Source organism: Stegodyphus dumicola, chromosome 12, assembly GCF_044657685.1.
Source record: "Stegodyphus dumicola isolate Sdum_Otavi_A_Nest chromosome 12, ASM4465768v1".
Taxonomy (NCBI): domain Eukaryota; kingdom Metazoa; phylum Arthropoda; class Arachnida; order Araneae; family Eresidae; genus Stegodyphus; species Stegodyphus dumicola.
The window spans coordinates 96,122,559-96,146,169 of NC_140779.1; the positions used below are offsets into that span (position 1 = coordinate 96,122,559).

The 23,611-nt window shown below is 33.7% G+C and overlaps 1 protein-coding gene across 1 annotated transcript in view; it reads right to left on the reverse strand.

Moving 5' to 3' along the window:
• Evi5 (ecotropic viral integration site 5) overlaps positions 1–23,611 on the reverse strand; it is a 372,412-nt gene that overhangs the window by 259,700 nt on the left and 89,101 nt on the right. Inside the window, exon 3 of the mRNA XM_085806704.1 lies at positions 5,749–5,880. The gene's annotated coding sequence lies outside the window, so the exon portion shown is untranslated. The remainder of the gene's footprint in view (positions 1–5,748; positions 5,881–23,611) is intronic.

The window sequence follows — 23,611 nt, forward strand, 5'->3', positions numbered from 1 at the left end:
GGAATTGCCAAAGCCAGAGTATATAAATTTTAGTAGAACGCGCAGAGTATTCAAATTTTCAGCAGAAGTAATTTGAGTTAAATAGAAGGGAAACGAGTTTGTAGGTGTGCTTTCTTGATTCACGAGCGTGAAGGTTGCTAGGTAGAAATTTAAGAACCGCGCGTTTCGGCCTGTGTGCCTACTTCGGCAGTTAGTTGAATCTTTCAACTTCTTATTCAGAAAGTTTGCTGAAATCTCAGCTGTATCTTAGAACGCGGTTAAGTTAGTCACGTTTATAGAGCCTCGTAGGTAGTGACTTGTTATTTATTCATCCTGTTTTTAGTTGTACTTTCTTATTTTTATTTAACCGCCGGGTCGGCGTAGTTTGTGAGCGTCAAGTGCACGCATCTGTAACTTCTAAAGTGGAATAAAAAGGGAGTTAAATCCTTCTTAAGAGTTTGTGTAATTTCCAGTTCATAGCAGTCACTACTACTGTTGCGGGCAAGTTGGGGCCACGCAACATCACAAATATATATAAGAAAATTCATAGTTCGGAGTTTCCATGATTTGCTTCCATGGGTAACCCAGAAAATCAGCAGTTTTTTTTTTTTTTTTTTTTTTTTTTTTTTTTAAGCATACATAAGTAAAGTTCAGTATAAGCACATCTGTTTCGCAGGAAGTCAGAGTTGAAACCTAAAACCAATATTTAATGGTTTTATCCATTAGGCAGGAAGTTATTGGTTGAGAAAAAGTAATTCAGTTTGTTTAAAGGTCGTATCACACATTAAAAGCATTTCAGAAGAACAACACTTCAGAAAAAATTTTCTATTTTATCACATGATATGAAACAGCCAATCACCGCACATGGTTTTGGGGTTACTATGTAAAGAAGAAACTAATTCTCCAATATAAGTGATGATTGATGACGGAGAATTTGATGCTGATAGTTCAGTTCATTAGCTTTTGAAAATGAACAACTTGAAATTTTTTGCAAAAAAAAAAGTAAAATCGTGCGTTTTTTTTTTTTTTTTTTTTTTTTCCCCGAATGGTAAAGCAGGTAGAAAAATTGTCTCAACTAGATGTTCGTCTAAAATAAATGGATGTGTGATACCAGCCTAGCGTGCAAACTGTATAAGAATATTGGTTGAGAATAGGGAAAAAAAAAAAAAAAAAATGTAATTTTAAACCAAACACCAGGATATCACAAATTAATATTTTAAGGTTCCATCCTTTATTTTGTTGCTCTTCAGGAACAGAATCGTATTAACAATTCGAATTAATTTGCTTTAGCATATTTTAAGAGTTCCTCCAACCATAAGATAATTTAAGAGCTAAGCATACAAAGTAATTCAGCAGTTATTAGTTTTTATGCAAACGACAAATACTTACCCTCTTTAATGAAGCGAGAAAATGATATAATTACCAAAAGGTGTCTTGTTCAGAACTTTGGAGAAAATTAATTAAAAGATCTCTTCTCATTTAATCAAACAGAGGAACTAACGGGATGTAAATTGAACTATTAAATAAATATCCTTTATTCAGTTGAGGATAGCCTAGAAATTTTTGAGAATATAACTTATATCTTTTCCATTAATTAAAAATATTCTTCTGAAAAAAAAAATTAGGGACTTTAAAATTTTTCCTGGCAACGAAAATTTATAGACCTTCAGAGGTAGCTCAAATATTTCATTACTCGAGGACAAAAGCATAATTTTAGATATATTTTTTCTGCCCCTTCCAAAAAAGTGCTATAATAAAGTTTAATGTAATGAAATTTCTTAAAATATAAAGAATATGTGTCAGCAATCAGAATCACTTTTTCTTCGCGACTACTTCCAAAAAAGGCCAAAATCGCTTGAATTGAATTGATTATTTGATTACGGTGAAGCACACTATGGCTACCGGCCTAACGGAAGAGTAGCCCTCGTACAACACTTTCTACGTTCTGGTTCGTATTTACTTTACAATATGGCGAAATCTTCAAAAACGCCCATGACGCCGCCACTTTACCGGGATTTAACTACGTTAAACTATTAGTGTTTAGCGATCAAATCCATTCGGCAACCGGTGGGTCAAAAATCGTCTTGTACCAAGAATGGTTGTCTTACGGAGATTTCACTATACATATATGCATATGTATACTAATGCTGAGATTTATTAATATACAAGCGTCAAAGAAGTGTCTTCTTTAAACACACATTTTCTTAAGTATGTATTTAAATTAAAAATTTTGTTGGCTCATTTCCTGTTTTATCAAGTTACTGTACTACAAGGTTTGCTCCTCGCAACTAGAAATAATTGACGTCACTAGCGTTGTGTGACGTCAATGGCTTATCGTTTGCTCCCAAGTTGTGTCTTTGTTATTTCAGTTCTGCAAATGAAGCGACTTCATTCAACTGCAGCATTCAGAAGAGTCTGAACCTGTCTGTCTATTGACATTGCTCTTGACTATTCTGTTAAAATTATAATACATAAACATCCCCTTTAAATATGCACGGCGTACTACACCACGTCAGCACCAGCCTTACAACAACTGGCAAGAATTCAACGCCTAGATCTGATATTTGAAAGGGAAGCAACTCTCGCAAGGGAGACTAGGCTGGATCAAACGTCAACAGTCTGGTGTCATAGTTATCACCACTCGGGCTATGAGCAGCAAAACATCTGGAAAAACCTTTCATCCAGCTCCTTTTAATCACTCCGAAGGCATCAACATAAATGACGAACCAATTCAAAGTAGCAATAATAACCTTTCTACAAATGGCTCCAAAATGGAGAACATCACGGGTAGCGCCTTCTGTAAACTGGAAAATGGTACTGTAACATTTAAATCGAAAAAGAAACTACAATTGAACAACTTGGTATACCAGGCAGTTTCTTACCATTAGTGCTGCAGTTAGACACAATAATACAAACCAGCAGTAGAAATTCTCTATACTCAGCGATTCAGCGTAAAGTCTAGAGGCTATCGCAGGACAAAACAGCAGGAGTCCCTTGGTATATCAAATTCAAAACCAGCTTATAACTATGCCTATCTCATATAAATCCACTCTAAAATGAGTTCCCGCTCATACAGGGATTCAAAGCAACGAAGCAGCAGATCTTCTGGCCAAGCAAGCAATTAAAGGCACGGAATTACTAGAACAACCTACAAAACTTCCTTGGTTTCACATTAAAAGAGCAACTTTGATAAGCTTGCTATAAAATTGGCAAAGTAAATGGCCAGAGGCAGAGATAGGACGAAAGATATTTCGCTTATTGCCAAAAGTTAACATGGAAATCAAGATCTATCGTGATAGCCTAACACAATTATTGGCAGGTCATGGGTCGTTCCCAGTATACCCAACAGATTCAGACTTAAGTATACTCCCTTCTGTGAGTGCGAAGAGGAAGGTGACACGGAGCATTATTACTTTTATTGTGTTAATACAAGAATCTGGCAAAGAAACCAACGGATTGTGACTGAGCAACGTGGACGTGCAGCACACTCAAAAAAAGAAATTGGTAAAATACAGAAAATCTCAAGACACTGCGCATGCGGAAACCACTGTGAATAACATTATGTTTGAAATTATCAGAACTTAACGCAGATAATCAGGATAACTTTTAGAGTCTGCAGTTATCAAGCTAAATAATGCCCAAACAACTGGTAGTTTTATTAGTAAGGCTTATTTTCCATTCAGCAAGAAGTATAAATTTGAGCGTTTGTTTCAGGTACTCAGATCATGTGTTAATATGAACTAACTTTGGATAAGAAAGACTTTGTAAAATATAGAAACTGTTATTAGTACATAACAGTCAAACATTGTAACTTAGTAGATTTCCACGCGGTGATGATGTATAATTACGCTTGGTTCGCCTCCGTGGTCGGATGCCATCTTAGCGGTGCATTCATTCACATAAAACATAACCTGACGTATACTGTATTTCCTAACGTATTCTCCCCTTAACCTAGCGCTAAGTTCTGAAAATTTTTAAAATATTCGCATAATTTTCTCCTTCTTCTATTTCATTGGGTTGTTCGGAAAGTAATTTCGTTTCTTCTCAACAGAGAGCTTAATTTTATTTTTTCATAGCCAACTTCACACTAAAGCCGCACAATCATTATTTTGACAGCTGATATAGCAAGGCTTTGTTTGTGAAAAAGTTCGATAGATTCTACTTCGTAGTTTTTGTTTATCTTGAAGATGCATCACGTTCTGGAGGGCCAGTTGAAACTAAAGATAAGCTTAAGAACATGAGAAACCAATATGTCGAATTTCGAGATTAAACCGAGGCGTTTCAAATGACCATGAATGGTCGAATTTCATAAATTTAATCTCTCAGCGATCTCATGAAATGTTATTCGCTGGTTTGCATCAGTTAGTGCCTTTATTGTGTCTTCATCAGCTTGAACTGGCCTTCCAGAACGTGGTGTATCTTCAAGGTCAAAACTGCCAGATGGAAATTTTGCAAATCAGTTTTGGTACTGGTATTCTATCAATACAGCTTCTCCATACACATTGGATACCTTTTTTCTTGCTTGAACAGCATTTTAACCTTTTTGATAGTGAAAGGTAAAATATGACGAAAATGCTGCTTTTCACTTTACATATTTGAAAGTGCACCAACCAAAAACTACGAAGTAGAATCAATCGAACTTTTTCACAAACAAGTCTTGTAATATTAGTTGTTAAAATGTGTGATGATTATGCGGCTAAAGTGTGAAGTTAGCAGTGAAAAAATACAATTAATCTCTCTGTTGGGAAAAACGAAATTACTTTTCGAATAACCCAATATATAGTTCTTCTCTCTGACAGCTAATTTATTGGTAAACTGTATTACCTTGATTATTTTTATTTTGATGCCGTGTGTTCAATTTGCATTAGCATTTCATTCATTTTATTTTCCCTTTCACTTATTATTTGAAACATATTTTGTGCAGATTCTTCGTTAAGTTACCCGAAGGTGGCAGCTGTTCTCAAACTTAGGACACTTTCCTAACATGTGATATCTCCTTACTTCTGTTATTTACATTCCAGCTCATTGTAGCCTTATCTACTGTAGATGTGTTCGATCTTTCAAAATCCGGGTTTTCTGTTCGCCCGCTTCTCCTTTATTCCTCCGTTGTCCCATTTGAGAGTTGCTGTCAACCTGACACGCCGCGTTATGATAGATAATCCATGACTACTTTTCCTTTGTAACCGTGTTCTTTGGAAATTAAATACTTCTATAATTTTCCTCTCTCGATTTTCGGACGATAAAATTAAAAAGAGGAAAATGCGTGAGGAAACACGGTATATAATGTAAGTGGATGCAAAGCCTTTGAATATAAACACGTAAAAATGGATCCATAAACACATGTTATGCATATAAAACTGCGCGAGGTTATTATACTTAATACATAAAATTTCAATAATTAAAGATAAAAAAAAACCTGCACAGTAGATTCAGATGCACACTTCATATTGTTAAATGCAGTATAGATTTTGATGGCCGCAAAGAAAAATTTAAAAAAATAAAAACTGTACAATCTTTATTAAATATTAATCACACAGATTTAGTGGAGCATTTAAATTTATACATACCTTATAAAACAGTTCTTTATTTTAATATGAGTATTATTTAATAAAAGGAAATATAATTGAACAGACAATACATTTATATAATAGGCGCATTTTTACTAAAAGCGCCCATTCCTCTGTATCTTGTTTAAGGAGAATAATTTGCACTGTAAGGAACAGTTATGTTGATAAACAGAAATTAGAGAGGTACAGACAATGTTCTTACCTTGTTATTCACTTTTTGAGCACTTCATGCATTTTACTTCCAAGAAATATGGAATTACAGTGGTTCTTAGAAGGGTTCGTTTTCAACACGATTGGTTAGATTCCCACGTCTTCGGAACCAAAAAGGAATCTCCTAAAATTAAGGATAAAAATTAAAATCATGAATTGCATATTATATACCCACACATATAGAGATAGAAAGAGAGAACGTTCATTAAAGCAAAGTTCATTACAAGTAAAAATGACTAAATGAAAACTATTACTAAAATATACGTTCGGTAATCATAATGCTGGACTAAGGATTATTTATATTATGGCAATGTACCGAAAGGCTATCTGTGTAAGGGAAGAAATGCCTTCGTGGAAAACTCTTAAGGGAAAATGGCTCGTATTTACGTCGTTCGTTCCGACGCTCGAGACACTGACGTATCTGCTCAGTGATGTATGTCAATTTACTCATGGAAGTGGGACAAACCTTGCTTTGGAGCGAAACGTCGGCGTCACCACGCTGGTTGACCTTGGTCAAGAAGAGAAACCTCGTAGTATAATAAATAACATTGGGTCAAACTACCAATGTTCAGCGGTTATATCGCTCGCCTGTTATTAAAATGCAGGACAGCATTAAGGCTAGTATGCCATGGAAAGTGTATAGCCTTCTCCTATCTAGCTGATGAAAAAATAAAGCCAAAAATAGTGCCAAAAGAAATGCAAAAATTTTGGAATCCAACACAATACATATTTTAATATCTTAAATACAATACAGTTCTTAACAGTAATACTAAAAAAATGGAATAATATCCTATAGAATATACCCTATAGAGATCATGGCCGGAGTATGCATGTTTATACACTGGTGTGCAAAAATTAAGGACGAAGTCGAAAAATTAGCATATCAGCTGAACGAAGAGGCAAAGCGGACAGAAGGAGCACTCAAAAGATTAAGTAAGGGGATGTACGGTAGCACATGCGCAGATAGGCAGGTAGACGTAATGGGGGAGTGTCTGAGTAGTATAAATCATGTTGTCGGTGTAAGATCAGTATTTCTGGCAAAGAGATTGCACGCCGTATAGCAGTTAAAATCACACCGAGTTGCTGCCTCAGCGAGAAATGGCGAATAATCAATCTGTTAGACGACATCTGGATGCTTTTACCCGAGGTCGAATCATTGGGAAGTTGGAGGAAGGCCGAAGTGTGACAAGTGTGGCTGCAGAGTTCGGAATTGCTTACAGCATCGTTTCACGACTTTGGAGATAATTTCAAACTACAGGAACAGCTATCCGGATGTTTAGTAGTGGTCGTCCACGAGGAACCATACCCGCAGGTGACCAGTATATTGCCTTACAAGCCAGAAGAAACAGGCGGCAGACAGCGGGAGAAATCGCTAGACACACGACATAGGCGACTGGACGACCGATATCGCGTTTTACCGTGGCCAGAAGACTGCACGGTGGTGGTCTGTTTGCACGACGCCCTGTACGGTGTGTACCTCTAACGCCTGCCCATCGGAGAAGGCGTTCTCTGTGATGCCGGGAAGACCGGAATTGGAGAGACAATGAATGGGGACGAGTACTCTTTACAGATGAGAGCAGATTCAGTCTGAGCAGCGATTCTTATCGCATACTCATCTGGAGAGAGCGGGGAAGCCGCAATCTTCCCTCGAACATCATTGAAAGGGACAGGTATGGAGGTGGCGGTGTTCTCGTTTGGGGAGGCATCATGCTTGGTAGTCGTACAGACCTTCACATCTTCGAAGCAGGTTCAGTCAACGGGACCCGTTATTGTAACGAGATTCTTCTTCCATATGTGCGTCTTTTTAGAGGCGCTATGGGTCCGCAGTTCCTTTTCATGAACGACAATGCACCATGTCATCGCACAGTAGCTGCCGAACAGCTCTTAGAGAGTGAGGATATTGAACGTATGGATTGGCCGGCACGATCTCCGGATCTCAATCCCATCGAGCATGTATGGGATTTTCTAGGCAGACGCTTGGCAGCTCGTACCTTACCACCAGTAACGATTCCGGAGCTTCGATTGGCGCTGCAAGACGAATGGGCAGCAATGCCTCAACAACTCATTGACACCCTCATTCTCAGCATGGGCAGACGCTGTGAAACCTGCCTAGCAGTCAGGGGAGATCATATCCCCTATTAAAGACCGGATGTTTCTTGCTGGACACCCATCACAGGAATGTTTCGGCCTTCAGTCGCATTGCGCTCCATGCTACTTTTTCAATAAAGCTTCTTTTTATCCCTCTGATTTCTCTTTTAGTAAGTGTTACTTACATTACTCATGTCCTTACGTATTGGGGATCTTACGGTATTAAATGTGTTGATTTGGAAAGCTTTTGTACAAAGTTATATTGAAAAAAAGTCTCGTCCTTAATTTTTGCACACCAGTGTATAATCGTGTTCAGCTACTTCACTTTATGAAGCATTTAACTCCATGATATATATATATTTGCGAAATAATACAAGCTATCAATAAACTTGTTGGGAAAAGATTTTTAAGTGTTACTGTAATAAATGTCGTTTACTTTTATCGTAACTGACACAGCTCTTCTTAATTTTATTCATTATACTACATATATCAAATTTATGTATATAGCTCTGTAAATTTATTAATGGTAAGAAATTTATTATCTACATTCATTCTGATACATTACTGTATTTATTTCGATACATGCATCACGCACTATATCTGAATAAAAGTAAGTTTTAGTATTTTCTTCATTAATGTGACTTCACTGCTGTATGATTGTTATGACTATATCTGCAGTTATCCATGTTCGTTTTCTGTCTGAATATGTACAAAGCATAAAACGAGAATTTCATATGAAAAGCTGTAAAAATTATATTACAGAGTAAAAGTTAAGTGCTCCTGATCAGTATAGTGGTTAGCATTGCTCGCTTACTGCATCACTGGGACCGGGCTCGAATGCTGAAGAACGCTTGGATGTTTGTAAATGTATATTATTATAGTACTTGCGGGGGACTTACGATGCTCGGCAAGCTAAAAGACTTCTCGTTAGGTTTGGTGGTAGAGAAAGAGGAGTGGGAGATTCTTGGTCCCGTTCTACGGGCGGATTCTTCTTCAACGTGGAAAAGGTTACTAAGCTTTCGGTCATAAAACTTTGTGGGTTTAGAGTTGTAAGTTGCAAAAGTTATTAACTCTATTCACACCTAAGTAAACAGGGTTTGGCTCGTAGCTAATCAGGGAAGGTAATATTGCGCATGCGTTAAATGTACAGCTGACTCAGCGAAACCATCGAGTGAATGTGAATTCGTGTTTGCTTTATTGTGGTTACTCGGTTTTTATACCAAGCTGACCTAAAGTTGAAAAGTTAGGATATTTAGGTAAAATCCTTAGACCAGTTTTTGTGAAGTAGCAAGGTCTGGTTGCTTAACAAAGAAGCTCGGCTTAGACCTCATGACCGAAAAACCATCGAGTGAACGGAGCCTTAAGGTGTCCAAAATCTATGCCAACGGCACACATAATCACGCGCTCCTCGCTATGATAAAATTCGTGGTCTTAATGTGATGTTACCTGTCAGACAAGTAAGACAAGTAACAAAAATAAACGATTAAGTACTTAGCTGAAGAATTTTTTATGGTTTCTTGTAGTTCATACATCAAAACTCTAGGAGTTTTATGAGCAAACAACATTATTTGTTAATTAAATTAATCCCACCTTTGGGGGCCGGGGAACTCCATTTTTTGCTTTCATATTTAAATTTTAATATAAATGAAAGTCACAACACAATAAAAATTTTGGTTTCTTTTACTGCAGCAAAGGTAACAGACAATATAACAGTAACAGACAATAATAAATAAGAAAGGTCAAAACGCTGATAATAGCAGTTATCGATCATTCTTACGGAATTTAAATACAGTATATACCTTTTCGCACTGAAACCGTAAAATAGTTTTTTGGGGGAGGTTGAGGGAGGAAATGAACATAACTTGTGAATAACCTCATTTAGGCTTTATTGCAACTGCCATGAAATGGTAGCTGAATTTTGCTATTTATTAAAATAAAAGTTACTTTTAGGTTATTGTATTTCTACAACATAATAATTTTTTAATACAAATTTTAAGGCTGCTCTGATTATTTACACCATGAAACCCGTATTCAAAATAATAAAACCAACTTTTAGCGTCTACTTGTTTAATTATTTTCTTACTGAATAGGGATGGACAAAACCCTTTTTTATGGGATCAAATCAGAACCGTTCGCTCATTGAACTGAATCAGTTCTTTTTTATGACTTACTACTCGATAACAATAAACTCGATGAAAAACATCGAGAATGACGGACGAATCAAGAGCGGAGGATAGCGAAGATGGAGCGGAAAGAATCGAATGAGGAGAGGAATCGGAATAATCGACTGAAATATTAACTCCCAGAACTGATTTCTTTCGACAATAATTTTGAGATTCCTTAAAACCTTACTAACAATAACAATTCTAAAATGAAAACTTTTCAAAACGATGGGCAATAATAAAAATTAAACTCACTTTTAACGTCGAAGAACAAATATTCTTTTCTCCCCTAATATGAAAATTGAAATTTCTTGGCACTCTTCCAACAAAAGCTCTCGCAGGTTCCCCCTCCCCCGGTGAGGGGCACCACAAATCAGACATTAGCCATTAGCTCATTAAGTGAAGTGAAACAATTCGTGAACGAAAAAAAAAAATATGACACTTCTATTCCTGGCACGTTTCCAAAAAGTACTCTCTGTGAACTGCATAAGAACTACAAATTCGTTTAGTGGAATCGCTTAGTAAAGTGAATCGGTTCCTTGAATAAGTTCCGGAGTTAATCGTCAAATTCTAGTATGGAAGTCAAACGTTTTGTGTCTTCATTCTGATAATGAGTTAACCATTTTCCTAAATATAAGTATTGGAAACGGTAGGATATATAAATTGTCAGATTTCGTATTTTACACTAAATACATTTTTTAAAATTTAAAAATACGAAAACATAAATCTTTGCATCATTTGAAACATTTTTATAACTGGAATTATATGTTTACGACCAACGTCTGAAAATAAATATGTCGGGTAAGAACTTTTGTTGATGCGGTGCATGTTAAGATCTACTGCCCATTTTGGTGAATAAATTTTTGTTTGCCTAAATAATTTGTTAAGAAATTTTACGCCGTAAAACAATTCCTGGTTTGCAACATTGTAAACTTCTGATCTAAGGCTGTGATCACACACTAGTGGCCCGCGGGCCGTATGCGGCCTCCGAAGCAATATGATACGGCACGCGAAGACATCTCAAATTATATATTTGTTGCAAAAATTGCGTTGAACGATTCAAGATTTTGGTTATTTGAAGTCCGAATTTATATTACTTTTATTTCCATTGAAAATGAACAAGAATAATGCTTCAGAAAATCTATAAATAAAACTAATTAATTTACAATGTAAATAAATCTTATTCAAAAATTTGATTGTCAAAAAACAAATGAGCTCCTTAAAAATTTTTGCTCTAAGAATAATCGCTTTGTTTGGGAATGCATTTACATGTGAACAGTTTTTTTTCCGCAGTTGAAAATTAATAAGAAAAAATATGATTGATCGATGAGTACCTACAATCTGCGATGAAGATAACTTTTTAGTAATTTTTCTCTAAGGCTCCAAAGTTTATCAGGATCGAATCGCCATGAAGTATCAAGCTATAGTACGAAATAAAGAAGTTTAACATATCCATAACATGTTTTCATATTTACGTAACATGCTTTCATACTTACGTACAAACATATGTATTTTTATTTACGTGTCAAAGAAAAATTTAACAAATAAGAAAAAGAGATTGGGTTGTTATTATTTATTCTCAAGTCTTGACCCACTTGGTAAATTTCCTCTGAAAACATAGAAAGATTTTCGAACTTATTTACTTTAAATTAGAGTTAGTTTAAACATTTTAGAATTATCTGAAAGAGATGTCAGTCTAAGAATTTAGTATTTATTTGTCAATATGTTTGAATTACAATATGAAACTAATAAAAACGTTTTGCAGGTTTCAAACTTCAGATGGATAATAATTGTAAATTTTACTTTTTTTTTTCTTTGATTCACTATTATAATTGTTCATGTATGTTTTGCTGAATACTTAATAAAATAAATAAAAAATTTATTTAATATATTTTTTTATTTTATTAGTTTGATTTTTCATTTTACTAATAAAAAAGTTCTGTCTTGTCAGCTGTTTTCAGGTCAAGCATTCATTTGAGATCACTGATCTGAGGTGCATCAAAATACCTAACAATTCCCATTCTGAAAGCCTGGCTTCCCTTCCAGTTATAGTTTTCCGTGAGGGAAAAAACACTGCAATTTAGATAAAGTTCAGCAGCAAGAGTCCAGAATGACAACGGCAAGACCCATAATGGGTTTAAACTTCTTTTTCTTCTTCCTTCCCTCCAATGTCATTTCATAGGAAATGTCATTTCAAAGGAGATCTCATTCCTGATATTTGGCTGCTGTGGTTTTAGTTAGAACATCACCTGAAAGAGATTTGATTTTTCAAGATTCTTCCTTCGAGATTTCGAGCAGAAGAAACTTGAATTTATTAAACTTTTAGAGGGCATATTTTGGATCAGAATCACTGATTTCAATCACTAAGTTCCGGCAATAATTTCAGTATCCTATTTTCGAGTTCTTATTTTCTAATGGCAAGAATTTGTAATTTATCAAGGTTAATGTGAATTTCCCAATATTTTCACCATTTCTCTCACCTCGCAGGTACTACCATTCTTTGCATTCTTTCAATGGTGAAACGCAGCTTTTTAGATTTAACCAAAAAAAGCTACGTCGTCAGCATAAAATGCTAGCAACGCATCGTGATTCTGGTAGAATTTTTGAAAATCATTTACATTACATCAGAAGACATAAAATTGGTCCTAGGATCGATCGTTGCGAAACCACAGTCAAGATGGGTTTAGGTGCAGAAACGCAATCCTCTCGTTTAATGGAAAAAGAACTGTAGAAAGGAGATAAAACTTCCCTTAAAACCATTTTCCAGACATTTATTCAGTGCAGTTTTCAAATTTTAATTTCCCGTGCTCGAGGGTATAAAAGATACTTGCGTTCGGAAATAACATATGCATAGAGTTCATGAATCTTTCTAAATATAAAGTTTGCTAAATTTGCGCTAAACGTAAAATAAATAAAAATAAATTCAAAATTCAGCCCTGAAAATTTAGTAGCTCTAGGTTCCATTGCTTTTCCACACAGCGACGAACTCACACACTCACAGATTCTTTCCTATTTTGAATGAAAGTGAAGACAAACAACAATATTGATCCTACGAATAAGATAATAATATTAAATTTTACAACATTTTTCAAGTATAATAAATCACTATACTTAATGGTGAAGGTAGCAAGATAAGCGTTACATTTCCCAGTTAATTAGAAGCAATCATAAGTTTGGTTTGGTTTATTTAATTACTGCAGAGCAGACGAGGGCTGTGTGTCTAAGAGGGATGATGCCTTCGAGAAGGACTGTCAAAAGAAAACTGGTTCGTAGCCATGTTACACGTAGGGAAAACCACCACTCGATCGTTGGTGGGCCAGAAGAAAACTAATACACGATGCTTGCGTACCCACTACCACCATCGTACTAGTTGAAAGAGTCATAAAGTTTTTTATCGTACACGCGGCCTAGAAGATTGCTGATTTCCAGAGCGTTGCCATTTAATATCTCATAAAGTCTTAAATTAATCATCTAAATTATTCACAGTACAACTAGTTAACATAATTTAAAACGCACTTTAATTATAATACAACTAATGATAATTTTTACAAACAGTTACAGCATTATTGTAATTAGAAAAGATATTCCAAACGCTCTGTATTGTTTCATTTTCTATTTAAGGATTATTATTAGTTGAATTATGGCAACGCATTCGAGAGCTATTCTCCCTAAGGGAAGGAATGCTTTCGTGGAAGACTTTTTAGGGGAAGCTTACTCGTAGTATTGTTACATATGGGGCTCTGCCGCTTTTCTTTTTGAGAGGATTTAGAATGTATTAACCGAGATTGCGGTTTTTTTTTTTTACTATTGAAAGCATTTCGAGTAAGGTAAGTATATACTTCTAAATATGTCATAATATTATAAGGACGATTACAGACTTAAAAATGGGGTAGCACACATCGAAAACTAGGCCTGACGCTATTATCTATTTATTACTATATAAAAGTAGAATGATAGTTATGAAATATTCTGGATTCTTGATCTATTACTGCAAATTCTCAAATTCTTAATTATTCTAAACCCCGGAGAAAAGCAGGAAAACACATTTAATCAGTTTTACCTATTTAAACGTACGATGTCAAGATCAATGCAATAAACCTTCAGCTCTTATTCCCAAACAATTTTTAAATCAGTTTACTTATATGTTTCAATAAATATATACTTTTTTTAAATCCGTTAATTATTTTATGTTAAATTAATATAAAATGAACTTAAAAAGTTTAAAATGCAGAAATCATTGGGGAGGGGGGAACACCCACCTCTCTCTCTCATTTTTTTATATATATTTATATGTATTCAGAGAGAGAGATTATAGAAAGTAGAGGGAATAACAGATACACAAAATAAGTATATACATAAAAGCTAAGAAAAACTAAAATGTTTAAAAGGAATTGAAAAGATGAAATATAATAAATATCTGTATACAGAACAACAGTTTTCTGGCCCCGTTTCAAGGATAATGGTAATAAGCTCTTTTGTTTTTTATGACTTACTTAATTTTTTAATAAATATCATGAGATTTGAAACATAATTTCTTTCAGTTAATTAATTTACCATTCTTTGAGTTATTAACCAAACGTGCTGTTTTTTGTCCATATCACTTTTACGTACGAATCACTTTTCAAACTGTTCCCAACAAATGTTATGGAGATGTAGTATTTTGGAAAAAAAAAAAAAAAAAAAAAAATTAAATATTGAAGAATCTGTATGTATGTACGTATGTTCCTCGCACTGCAGAAAAAGCACGGCACCTAGAGCCAGTGAATTTTAAATATACAAGTATGTATCCTCCACCCGAACATGGCATCTTCAACACCGAATTTTGAATTTCGAATTTTTTTTTTACTTATTTCCATTTTGTAGAAATTTAACAAATTTTTGTGCAACAAACTCGGCGATTTGAAAGCAAGACGTGGCAAGGCTGTTCGAAATAAAACATTTTTCATCTCTAGCTCGCCAAACTATTGCCATTCGGCAAAATGTAAAATATTTCTCTTCCAATTTTAATCCACAAATTCGATTATTTGTTAGCCTATATTGCCACAGCCTCTAATAGAATGCTTCAGATACATATAAGGATATTTTGCCACTGCCTAAATTAGAATACTTGTTATCTCCAACCACCACCGTGTTGCCATTCAGTAAAGCATAAAATATTTAACTTTCAAATTTAATCTTTCTGTTACTGAGTAGCAAACCAAGTGATTGAAAAGCGATAAACGAAGTTCTTAAAAATATTTTTTCTACTTTTTAATATGAATGGTTTAAATAAAAATGCATTTAGACCGCGAGATATCTAATTAGAAATATTAAATACTTTTATGAAATGAAACTAGTTGGACTCATTTAAATCGTTATGTATTTTTTCTCTTTTTATGATAACTTTTTTGGTTTTTCAAACAAATAGTATAGCGAATATAAAAAAATTTAGGGCAACCGCTAACACTCTGTAGAGAATTCTGAAGATATTCTGTTTTTAAATATTTTGTTATTTTGATCTTGAATTTTACGCGTGGTAAGTGCGAAGAAAGCGATACTTAATAATAAAGCTAAAAAACAGAAAAAAAAGTATGGTAACAGGAGTGAGTGCAAGAGCAGATTAGTAAACTGCGATGTTCAGCAAGAGCAAAAAAACTTAACAAATCCTCTGATGCGACGTTCAAATCTGAATCCTTTCATATTTTTTTTTTTTTTTTTCATCGGTATATTTTTATTAAACATACTTAATTCGTGACATGAGAATATTTTGCCAAGAATAATGTCTCATTTAAAGGGCTAAATCACTATTTGTTGCAACCACATCTTTTTTGTAAGTGATTTAAACTTGATGACCTCCATTGAAACAGAAGGATGGAAGAAAATATTCATCATTGTTTCATCATTGTTTTTATCTGCCGTACTGATATTTAACAGATAATTTCTCCAAGTCTGAGAGCATGCAACTCATATATATGCTGAATGCTCAGCATCGCTGCGAATAACGAGTTATCTTCCACTGCTATGAATGACATGGAAAACGAGGTCGCAGATAGAATACGGAATCGTTTTTTACTGTTAGTGGGCAAGCTACAGAAATTCATGGACAAGGTGAATAAGAATGATATGGCTACAGCCCAGAAAGTTAATAAAAAAAAATTAAAAAAAAATACTGGGATAAAGTAATTTCGATGAAAATCACAGGCCTAGAAGTGGCCGTGAATAAAAGTTAAGAATGTTAAACAAAGAAATAAAAATAAAATAAAATCTGAAAGGTTTCAGATTTTTATATTACGCCCAAAGATGCGTTTTTTTTTTTTTTTTTTTTTTTTTTTAAATGTTTTGTGTGTTACCTTTACTTTTCCAATACTATGTTCGCACTTAAACCATAAAATTCGATTTAGCAGTAATATCGCAAAATATTTTTTAAATAAGCATATCTTTAGATTTTCCGATACACAGTCTCGCGCATTGGAGATAATTTCCCCTTCCCCGTACAGCTTTGAAATTGCTTGCTTTGAAATCGTTGAGTTTCTTAATCAGTAACTCATAAATGCTTTACAAAATATGAAATAGATAATAAAACAAATTCCAAATTTGGGCTTCCAGATGTGCATATTCGGCGGAAACGTACTTTATTCAAAATTTGATGGCTATAGGTACCGTTGTTTTATCACAGTGCGAGAAATATACATACATGCATTGCAGATTCTTCGTTACTTAATTTCTTTAAATATAATACAGGGCTCTAATATTTGTGGCAACAATTTGAAAATTGAATAAATTTTAAGATTTCCATTATCGGATAATGTGAAAAGTTCGTCATATTTGTCTTCCGTTACATCTTCAGACACATAACCGAATTCTTACCGTCATTGTTTCTCTGAGCCATAAATAAATAACCATCTTCCGTTCCATCTAGATTGTTAGATATATTTCTAAATGACTTCTGAATTATGTCGAGATAAATCTCGTTCCATGCTTTATTATCCTTTCACACATTATTTTTAGACTGGCATGACGCATTTGGCGTCCTTTTATAAATGTTTTTTTCACCTTCTAACATTCACATATTCCAAATTTAAAACTTTCTTTGAAAGGTTTATTAATAAAGCTGAATTAATGTTGTTAAAACGCCTGGAATAACTGCCATGTTTGCATTACACTCTCAACAATTTATTCGTATTATTCGTTAGATGAGATATGAACATGTTACAAACTAAAAGACTTTCTGGATTAAGACAACAGAATGCTACTGTCAAATATTTCTTATCCATAATTTCACACCGTTTTTGTCCATCAATTCTTTCTCATGAATATAAATGAAAATACCATTTGGGAAATTATATTTCGACATCGTCTTTCTTTTAAAAATAACCACGGTGTTTAATTTTGTACCGCCTGCCTAAGCAGGAAAGCATTACGGTGAAGTTAGGCCTTTCGTAACCAGCTGTTTTCATGTGAACTATTTTTGTTCCTTTAACATAAATTATTTTATTTGTTATCATATCAAAAATTACTGGAGTTTCATCCATAGTTCCAATATGTGAAAATAAATAATTTGTTTGCCTTCGTAAGTCCATAGCATATTTCAAAAAACTTATGAATTTCTCTAAATCTTTCGAAGCATTTGCGAAACTTTTGTTTTTTCTCGTAGAACTAAATTATGCTGTCCCATAAATCGACTACACCAGCTCAAAGCTACTTAAGAGTTAGAAATGACAGGTGCGTGTTATGGGCCAGAATATACGGCAAACTTGATTTTTTTCCCTTTGCAATTGTTTTTTATGTATGTTTCAATAAATATTTAATAAGTTTAATATTTTATATTTTGTTAAAAAAATTCTTGCCCCTCATGCAATTTGAGTTGGAGACCAGAGGTGTATAGCTTACAAATATCGATAATTTTAACACAATACGATTTGCCAACCAATCGTTTACAGGAAGATATGTGAATTATTTTTTTAATGAACAGAGTAAAGACAACTTTTTGTCAGATACGTCCGTCACACTAAGGTAACTTATCTCTAACCTAATAACTAGTTCCTAAAACAGATTCAATGCCTGAAGGCATCCGCAAGAATATAGCATAAAAAAAAGCAATTTTCGAATTCCTGAACGCTTTATTAGAACTGGGGGGGGAATGATATTAAGTTTTCTTTATTACAATGATCGTACTCGTATCTTGCACCTACTCTCCTCTTTGCTTTCCAATATCGGCATTACGGAACAATGCTTATACAAAATGTTTTTGAAAAAGGCGTCGAAAAGGATTTGTTTTGAGAAAAGTTGCTGCTACAATATTCCACGCCATGATACCACAGCAAGTGGTCACATGAAACTAAAAAAGTTACATGCATGCTTAAGATAAAAGGGAATATCTCATTCTTAATTAACAAAAAATTGACAGCTAGAAATTTTTTATTCTTTAAAAGATGCAATTTTACACGTATTTTATTCTTGAGAAATAAATATCACTTGCAATCAATAATTTCAACACTCCTGTTACCTGAACTACATATAAAGAGGATTAAAAATGGAAATAGTGTTTTTTATCTAATACTTAATTGATATTCATAATGGATGCATCTGAAGCTCGACAAGCTTATGAATGCTATTTCTAATATTATTAAGCCATTTTATTAAGACATTCTGCTGTTAGCATTAACATTAATAACCCTGTCGTGCTTCCATTTCATCCTTCTATAAGTTACAAAACTGCGCGGATTCTCCAGAAGTTCAATTTTAAAGTAATGTTTTCACCTATCAATAAAATCCACGGTTCGATTCTTAAAGATTCCATTTCTGACTTTTATTCTTGGGGAATATAACATATATTGGAGAATTATATCTTGTCCGTTCGGTTTGAAATATATCGGCCAGACTAAAAGAAAATTGAAGTTTCGCATCAAGGAACACAAATCTTATACCTGAAGAGGCAAAATTAACAAGTCTTTGATAGCTAATCATATTTTGGAAATTTAATCACAATTTTAATTTTGGGTCTGCGAAAATTATCCAAAAAGCTTCTTCCATTGACGAATTAGATTTTTCTCGAAGTTTTTACATTCGCAAAGTTTTATCTTGTTTAATTAATAACTTTAATTCATATCCAGTCCTTATTAACGCTTTTAAAATTCTATTAACTTAATTTTTTAATTTTTGTTACTATTTCTGCCTAAAGATGGCGTTACCTTCTCGTTCGCTTTATTCCTTTTGGGTGTAAGTACACCCGTGGCTTTCCCTTCATTGCAGATGTCTTTATTCTTCATGAAGATAGACCAGTACCTGCTTGCTCTCAAAATGGGTAGAGGTCTAAAATCACGTCAAAAACAAAAGAACTGCTTTGCCTTATATTACATGCACATTTATTTAGATTTAATTTAATTTTCAACATGCTTTTGTAAATTAAACAACAAAAGTGCTGAAAATGTTAATAAATACCAAAACTTGAATAAAATTAGTTTTTACTTCCTTAAGGAAAGTAAAGGAAGTATTGTAATCATCAAAAGTTGTGGGTATCATATTTCAACGAAAATATCCATTTTGGCCGCTCCACAATCCATTTAAAAGATTTTTTTGCGTAACGTCTATAAGTACGTATAGAATAAAGGACTATTTTTTCCAAAATGGATTGCAGAAGGGATTTAAAATAGATTCAGAAGGGTTTTTTTCATGATGTCTGTAAGTACGTACATACATATGTATCTCGCATAACTCAAAAACAATTAGCAATTAGCATTGGTGTTTTAGGTTTTTCTGTATTTTACAGTTTTAATTAATATTGAGTTTTTATGTATTTTTGCCTTGCCGTGAAGTAAGAACTGAACTGATTGAATTAAAAATATATCTCTGATGAAATTCGGTGAAAAGTTTCAATGAAGTGCCACAAAAATGAATGTAATTTAATAGGCCGTATATGACAGTAATGTAGTGCCCATATCAGCTTTTTTATATTCATAAACAAAAACTAAATATTTGGAAGCTAAATAAAAGGGTGACTGCATCCTCCCGAAAGTTATAAAATTTTCCCCATGCAGGAATTGTCCCCGGTTGAGAACGCCTGGTCTATAGAGATACGGAGATGAACAAATGAATATGATTAAGATGCTTCTTTTTATACATTAAAAATATACATTTTTTATTAGCACTAAGGAAAGAAAACTACTGATGTACTAAAATATTATTAATTAAAATCTAGTGATTTTTCATTTTCCATTTCTTCTATGAAACAAATGGAGACATTTCAAATATGAAATATTTATTCCGTTAAAACTTTTATCATTTAAAACAAGATGGTGTTGTTCTCAAGTATTTAGTTGTGTCATAAGAGAAATGAGATGGTTAGTAAAATATACACTTTTTTCTGAAGCGGTTTCATTGGTCTTTAGAAATTATCAGTAACATATTTATTTATTTGCTTCGAGTGATTTAACATTAAAAAATCAGAGAGCTTTCAGATTTTATATTATGCTCAAAGAGGCGTTTTATTAACGCTTTGTCTTTTACCTTTATTCATTAAATATCACGTTCTTCGCACTTACATCATAAAATTTATGCGAGCTGAAGATATATATATTTCCCCCCCCCCCCTCGGTACAACGTTGCCGTTGCTCGCTTTAAAATCGTTGAGTTTGTTTATCAAAAATTCGTTAACGTTTAGTTTTAAAAAATCTGAAATAGATAACAAAACAAAATCCTAATTCCAAATTTGGGCTGCCAGATGCCCGTCTTCGAGAGGAGGACTACGTTATTCAAAATCTAATGTCTATAGATACCGCTTTTTTTTTCACAATTCAAGAAACATAAATACAGTGATGCAGATTTTTCATTATATAGTGGACGACGCAAAATGCCAAAACGAAGTTCCCTTCTGGGCAAATTGCCCCATTGGACTAATAACATATAAGGGTGTGGGAGACCGCTAATAAATAATTGCTCAGTAAACTCCTTAATAAGAAATTAAGACAAAAGAGATTCTCTATTTCCGAGATTCTTCTATTCTAACGAAAAAACCCTCTATTCCCGAGAAATAAACGCTTGTGATTCGTCTTTATAAGTTAACGTAGAGAGTTTGAATCTCATATCCTGTGAAATAATAAACAGAAAGATGACTCGACAGAGTTACTGAATTACGACCGGTTCATTTGCAGTTTATTAAGTCTTTTTCTTAGAAGAAAGAAGCGTACCATAGCCATATTTTAAAAATATTATTATGCTTAGAATACAAAAAACGAAAGCTATTTGCTAAAGTAAAAGGATGCCTGCTTCATATTCTAAATGCATAAAAGCATTACAAACAAAACAAAATCATATATACAAATTTTTGGAGCGAAGTGAAAAAATTCTCTACTATTCCTGACTTTAAAACTTTCAAAAACAACAGGTTTTATATATATATATATATATATATATATATATATATATATATATATATATATAATGTTGTATGATCTTAAATTCACTTAGTGCGAAATCGAGTTATTCTACTACTTGCGCAATTGCTGCAAAGTAAGTTAATAATAATTTATTTACTAAAGAATATTGATTATATTATCTCCCAAGATTAATTTTAGTAGAATTATCTTAAAAGAATGAATCCATACTTAGTTCAATTTCGAAAAATATTAAAAATGTTTAACGGGGACTTGAATTAAATCATGAATAACAAAATTTCAATTGTAAAAAGAAATAAATTAAAAGCAAGTAATTAAATTAAATGCAAGTAATCATTGTCATTGATCGGAAATTAGTTGACTTTTCAAGGGGAACTAAGCAACTCCCGTTCAATGAACAATAATTAAGAAATAAATACGAAGGTGTTTCGTCTTTTACTCGAGCAATAAGCCGATGCCAAACCGGCAATTCAAGCTAGGCCAAACATTTCCGTGAATGGAAGGGATTAAGAACCAATGCAGAGAACCAAAGAACTCATTCCGATTAAGCATTTTAGCTAATTCAGTTTTGAGTGAAAAACAATTTCTGCAGTAAAATTGATATCGCTCGAATAATTGTCCCACGACACCCTCGTGTTTATGCATTTTAGTTCAAAACTATTTGTAAAAATTAAACATTGGAAATTGTCATTATGAAATAGAATTCAAAGTAATTGAAATAAACATTAGAAAATTACAAAATATAAGAAAAATAATGCAATCTTTGTAAAAACAAGTCAAAAAATAAAATATATATATATTTTTTAAAATATATAATATACATGAAGATATAAAGGCCAAAAAAAGCATTAATTAACTTACGTTCTTTCTAGTGGGGAGTGGGCAAAGTGTTCTCTTCGCGTCTGACTCAGAAGGATATATATATATATAAACACGAAGACCATCCTAGTTTTACGTATATCCTACCGCAATTTTATACTGTCATGCTTGGTTTAATGTACATTACCAAATACGCGGGTTACTGTTCAAGCATGCGTAATGAGAAAATTATCCGTTACGGTGTGGTGGTGTATTGAGAATACGGCAAAGCACACTAGGACTATCTGCTTAAGGGGAGGGATGCCTTCGTGGAGGACTTTCTAATGGAAACTGGCTCGTATACACGTTACACATGGGGAAAACCACAAAAACGCCCATGCAGGAAGCCCGTTCGCGGGATTCGAACCTCGGACCGAACTACCAGTGTTCAACGATTTTACCGCTCGGTGCTGGTGGGCTACCCGTTACGGAGTATTTTGCTTTTAAATGTTATAAAACACGTTCCCCAGCTTTTAAAAATATGTCTTGTATTTTAAATTCATAAATTATTGAACAACTTAATTTTTAAAAACAAATATACGAAGGATAAGAGACAAAAACATTTTATTCCGTCTAAAATCATCAAAATTTCAGCAAAGAATTCGATCGTACGTATCTACTTCACTTTTTAACCAGAGCAATGAAAGTTATTATTTTCTCTCTAATGTTAAAACCAGGTCTTCCTTATCCATTGGGTTAATGGGTTATAGCCCAGGGGTGCCAGTTATTCAACGGCGCTTTATAATTGAGAGCATTGCTTTCGCTCCACAATTTTGGATATAAAAATTTATTATTTAGTTTGAAAAGTCGCCAAAATTAAATAAAACTGTTTAATTGAACGTTGGATCTATCGTTGGATGCATTGTTATGATTTTTATGCATTTAGCTGCTCCCCTAATCGATACAGTGGTCAGCGTGGCTGTTGTATCGTTGGATCTGGGTTCCAGTCCCGAAGAAGGCGTGGATGTTTTTAAGTATATAATGTCTTTGCGGCGTGGGTACACTGAAATTTCCATACGACTGTAACAGGCTGTGTTCTTTCTGCTTTTTTAAAAATAAAACTGTTATCGAAAAGCGCGACTGCTGGGAGTCGTCTAATAAGAAAAAAGAATTAATGAAAAATATAAAGTTAAACAAGAAGATGAATATTATAAATGTTGATATAAATCAGGTACTGACTAATAATGGGCGTTTTGCGGCTTATTTTAATCGGTTCCATCTACAGAATAATGATAAAGGCTTAATTTGTGATAAGTTTGGGGACGCCAGGCACTTCGTCGATGAATGTACGCTTACTCGGAATGCAAGATAGAAATATAGAAAAAAATTTAAAGATTTTAAAAGGAACTATTCAAATCTGAAAGATTTTGCAGAG